Below are 5,724 nucleotides of genomic sequence, written 5' to 3' on the forward strand. Positions count from 1 at the left end.
GGGTTTCCATATTGTTATTCCATACTCAAGTTTGGGCCTTCCATAACTAACAAACAATGACTTCATCATTTTTGATTCCCTAGACTTTATAAATCTTTTTATACAACCTATAGTTCTATAGCTGGGTCTACCCATATACCCCAGGTCCTTAAATTAGGCTACAGTTTCAACCACTGTGTGCTGTATTAAGTATTAACCTTTCAATTTATGTCTCCCAAATCTCATATGCCTAGTTTTTGATGTATTTATCACCATATTATTCTCCTGTATCCAAATGGTCAAATAAGTCAAGTTATTTTGCAGACATGCCTTATCTGTAACACATGTAATGAGTTTACCCAATTTCAGGTCGTCTGCATATAGACTGTAGAACATCTCAAATGAAAATGTTAGGTCTGAAAGGTACAGTCTAAACAAGTAAGGGCCTAGGACAAAGCCCTGTGGGATACCCTGACTGTAATTAAGGATTTCACCTGTCCAGTTGCTGTATGATACTTGCCATGTCTTACTTGTAAGCTATGCAGCTATCCATAAAGTAAGTAAGTAAGCTAATCCTACATGGTTCATTTTCAATCATAACAACAAGGATTATGCTTGGTAAAGTATGTTCCATCCTTCTAGACTTTTTGATGAATACCTCTTAATGGGGGGCACAAAGGCCCAAACATAGGGACAGATTTTAAATATTGCTGTTATACATATAGAGAGTTCCAGGAATAACAGTTTTTATGTCAGCTGCATTTTCTGAAAAAAATGAAGTCTGAAACTCAAAAGTATGTCATTATTTTGTGACTTCAGTTCTCAATGGTTTGCCAGAAAACCATAATTTTTACATTGAACAGACTAAAAATATTTGGCAAAAAATCTGTAAAGTTTGCAAAAATCTGGAGAGTTGAGATTTGAGTAGGGCATTACGTGGTTGAAAATGACTGACTCCCTGATGAAAGGTGATCATATCTGAATGCACACATGTTTGTGTTTGCCTACAGTGTGCACATTTGTAAAAGCAATGAGTTGAAATCCATTAATGTGACATTTTTTGTTACTTAATTGTAATATCAGACATAAAATGCGTGTACAGTCTAACTGATTATCTTCTGTGGGGATGCACACAATCTGTGGATGAATGCAAATGACCCTAATGTCATTTAGTACAGGTTTTAAACAGCCATCTGTCTTGGCAGGGCCTGTGTGTGTGTGTGTGTGTGTGTGTGTGTGTGTGTGTGTGTGTGTGTGTGTGTATGTGTGAGATACCTCTCAACTGTCTAGATTTTTGCAGAATGTCCAGATTTTTGAATTATATTTTTTGTTTATTTCTCATAAAATTGTGTTTTTTCTGGCAAATCATTGGCAAATTATGGAGGGTTGAATTCAGAAAATAATTATATAAATTTGAGTTTCAGACTTCATACCCTACAGGAAATTCATGTTAATGTAAAGCCTGTTATTCTATCAACTTTATAAATTTGTAAAAGCAATATTTAAAAATTGTGTGAATCTTTGGACCTTTGCCCCCCATTATTTATGGCTTTGTCCAGAATTCTTGCTCTAAGAGGTTGAAAGATGTTTGTGTGTGTGTGCATCTGTCAGTCTGTCTGTCTCTTAACTAATTACAGTCAGTTATTTGAATTGTATACAGCCAGTAAAGTAGCTACAGTTGGAGGTATGCAGGCAGTTTGTAGATGAAAGTCACTGATCCCCCCAATTGAAATATTCATCAGAATTTCAATGGAAAGAGTATATCAAAAGGCTGAAAAAGTGCTTTAAAATATGCCAAAGAGTATCTACAATTATATAGATTTTGGGAAACTAGCAACCTCCTAATATCTAACATAATTCATTTCCTCTTGACAAAATGCAAAGAAAATGAGTGTTGTCTTGAAAATATATGTCCCTTTCACTGATTATTGGTTTAAGAATTTACTCCATGAACCCAGAGATCTTTTCTGTCAGGGTATTAGAGCAGGAGAAGGATGTAGGATTGCTGTTCACACCCACCTAAGATCATAGAAAGCAGACTGAGAGGGTAGGGACAGTGCACAGTGGCAAACAGAATGCTGTGGTATAACATCAAGGGTGTAGACTGATTCCATAAGTAAAGATGTACTGTTTCCACTGTTTAGGGCCTTGATCAGTCTACACTTTGAGTACTCTAAGCAGTTCTGGAGGCTGTATATTAGTATAGAAAATGATGTCATCATGAACAGGGATGACATAGGAGAGAGGAGGGAGCACAGGCAGCAGATTGCAGGGGATTACTTCATGAATCTTCAAAAGTAGTTTTCCACAGACAGGGTTGCAGACCCATTCAACAGGCTACCAGAATGAATGGTGGAAAGAAATCCACAGAGGTTTTCATGGAGGCAGGGTGCAGGTGGAAAAACGGGAGAACATAAGAACTGAGGTTAAGTAGAATGTACTTAAAAGGACAGACTAGACAGACTAGATAGTCTCTTGTGATTAAGCAAATGCAATGGAAAGGAATCAAAACTAACCAGGTAATAATCATTACACTATTAACTTCTCAAGCAGGAAGGCCATTTTGGAAGATAAATTCTGAATACTGATGTGTATGACTTGTTTTAATTAATGGGTTGTTTATGCATAGTGTTTCCTTTTATGTGCAACATTTATATTGAAGACAATATATAGAGAGTGTGTGTGTGTGTGTGTGTGTGTGTGTGTGTGTGTGTGTGTGTGTGTGTGTGTGTGTGTGTGTGTGTGTGTGTGTCACAGCTGGTATGCTGTTACTGCTACTAACAAACTTCATTCATTCAACATTCCTAAAGTTATTGTATGGATGAGGCTATTGATTATAAACTGAACCAAGCATCTTATAATCATTCAGTCAGTCTCATACCTGACTTTGTCAAACAGATGATGAGATTCCACAGCTTATACTCCTTCAGGTAGGTACTCTGAACACTGCAGAATAACAGAAAGCATGGATTGCAGAGGATGTGGCAAAGTGACACAGTATTAGTAACAAAAGTGAAAGTAGTTTGATTACTGACTTATTATCCTTTCTGAGAAATCTGTCTGTGATTGTTACATGGAAATTATTCACTTTATGTTTTACATTTAAACAGAATAGCCCTTAAGTTCAGTCCAAATCTTGTGTTTGCTTAATGTTTTGAAACTGGAACCAAACATTTTCCATGGCTTTGGTGATACACATGAGAAACTTGCTCGCCACATGCTGTCTTGCAAGAAGTTTGTCCAAAGATCTCTATCAGTTTACACTTTTTTATGTTGAGTTATGGCTACAAGATTAAATATTTTATATTTATTTTATTTTGTTTTACATTTCCTGGGGTGGTAGGTACTGCCCGGGTGAAACAGAAGTGGAACAGAGAGGCAATAAATTTTACATATCAAACACTTCACCAGTAAGATATTTATAAAACAACTTCTATGTGCATGCTGAGCATTTTTTTTTTGGTTTACAGAAATGATTGCCAAAAGATATTTCTAAGTAGGTGGAAGTACATCAAGCAAGCCCTAAATGTCATTCAGACTGCAAAAGTTCTCTACGTTCTGCTACCACTGCACTTTGTTTCTTTAACACACCGCTTAGCAAGAGGAAAAATGCTAAGGCCTGCCTATCTCTCTTGAAATGACAGGATCAGAAGAAATGTAAAGAAAGTTGTAAAGGTGACAAAAACAGGAAACCTATGTGGTTTATCATTTTCTCCCTCCACCTTCAATTAAGCATTAGCTTCAAAGCTTGAGGGCCCTTAGGTACCCTCACAAATACCTGGATGTTCATTGTGAAAACTCCCCGTAAGTTCCATGACGAAGATGAAGCGAAAGTCCCAGACACAACTATCCTATGTCTCAAGTTAGCATTCTCCTGGTGCCTGACTTTTTTTCTTAATTTGCACAGTCCCAGATACAAATGTAATATTTCTCAGTTTAGCAGTGTCTAGGTGACTGACTTGTTTTTCTTACTTTGCAAGGTGCTCTACATTCAGACCTGTTAAGTATAAAGGAAAATATATATCAGTTAGCTTAACTGGGTATGATGGTTATAAAAATAATAATAATAATTATAATTTGTCAGATATGTCTTTATTCTTTTGCTGAACCAGTAAATGCCATGCAGCAGTCATCTACATACATATACTGGCAAGCAGCACCAGATGTTCCGATCTAGTGCTATGTATACAGTGTGCAGGTCTGATAAATGATCTGATAACCAAAACATCCTTTTTCCAGTTAGACAAACTTTTGATCTGATAGTTAAAAAAGAAACCTTCTCCGGGATCACTCCAGCCACCTAGAACAACTCACCAATGTCATAGACTACAAAACTTTTTCAGAAATTCAGATAAAATGGTTGAGCACTGAAAGAAGTGCTACAAATGCAACTGCTTTCAAGATAATACATGATCTTCTGATATCCAGTTACTTAATAGTGACTTCACATATTTTAACTACAGCTTTGACAGGCTAGTATTTTTCTTATTCTGTTAATAAAAAGTCTGTATTGTGTTTGTTTATCTGCTTTATTCAGTTTGCATTATAGCCACTGACAAAAGCACTGTTGTGCATAACAGAAACTATAAGGAACATTAATACTGTTCAATAACAGCATTTTTCTCAATAGAGTTCACTTTTAAATTCGGAAATCCCAAAACCTCGAACCTCTAAATCCCGACGTTCAGAAGTTCAAGGTCTTGGAATCTCGAAATGCAAAATAAAAAACACCTAAAAGAAGAAAACCTCATGCATCATGTTTTTGCAGGGGGGGCAACTACTACCGCTACTTAAATATACCAACTCCGAGATCGCACTAAAGTGAAGAGAGCAGTAAAGTTCCCATTCCGCAGTATATGGCGATCTCCATTGATACAGTTCAAGATTCCAAAACCTCAAACTTCTGAACGTCGGGATTTAGAGTTTCAAGGTTTTGGGATTTCAAAATTTAAAAGTGAATCCTCTCAATAGACAGTTAAAGTACTCAAGCTTTTCACAATGACCATGAAAACACAATGTATATGGAAACCATTCTGAGTGGAGCTGTGACATCTTGCTTAGCATATTATCATGAAAGAAAAGCAAGAGATGGCTTTCTAATGTTTGCAGAAAGCAACATTTGACAGTGTACTGCTGAATAATACAAAAGGTAAAACATCAGGACACAACTTGTTAGCAAAATGCAGCAATTATGAGGTGACAAACCCTTTTCTGACATACCTGACAGTTGTTTCCTGACCAGAACTTTAACATTTTTCATTGCACTTTATAGTAACAGAGAAACAATACTGACCTTTTATTGCTGAATGAAAAAACATTAACAAAATAATGGAATCGCTTCTCAGCCTTTTGGCTAAGATCAAGTGTAGTGTTCTTATCAGTTTAATGCAAGAGCAATCCCCCAAACAACATGTAGATGCTGTACTAAAACTAACATACTAATATAAAGCTGTGAGAAATATTTTCTTCCTTGTCATGTTGGAACAGTAGGCAGTGCCAATAACATTGCTTTAGATTGGATGACACACACTCTGCTATTCAGTGATACCATTTTGCTCAGTAGAAGGAAAATGATGTTTGTCATTTTAAACATGTCTGCAGAAAACAAAATATGATATTTCAGTTCAATACAAAGCCAGGATACACACTGGTAGCAACACAGAACAACTCTGTGCTGACAAGTCGAATTCTGAGATACCTGAAGGGGTGGGGACTGAAGTTGTGTCATTTTGCCTTGCAGTTTAC

At 36.5% G+C, this 5,724-nt stretch overlaps 1 non-coding gene across 1 annotated transcript; it reads left to right on the forward strand.

Moving 5' to 3' along the window:
* Nucleotides 1-5,312: 5,312 nt before the first annotated feature.
* Nucleotides 5,313-5,512, forward strand: LOC122793812. The gene has a single exon (XR_006363546.1). It is a non-coding gene; the product is annotated as a U2 spliceosomal RNA (small nuclear RNA).
* Nucleotides 5,513-5,724: the final 212 nt, after the last annotated feature.

This window comes from Protopterus annectens, chromosome 2.part0 (assembly GCF_019279795.1).
Source record: "Protopterus annectens isolate FY-2018-M chromosome 2.part0, PAN1.0, whole genome shotgun sequence".
Taxonomy (NCBI): domain Eukaryota; kingdom Metazoa; phylum Chordata; order Ceratodontiformes; family Protopteridae; genus Protopterus; species Protopterus annectens.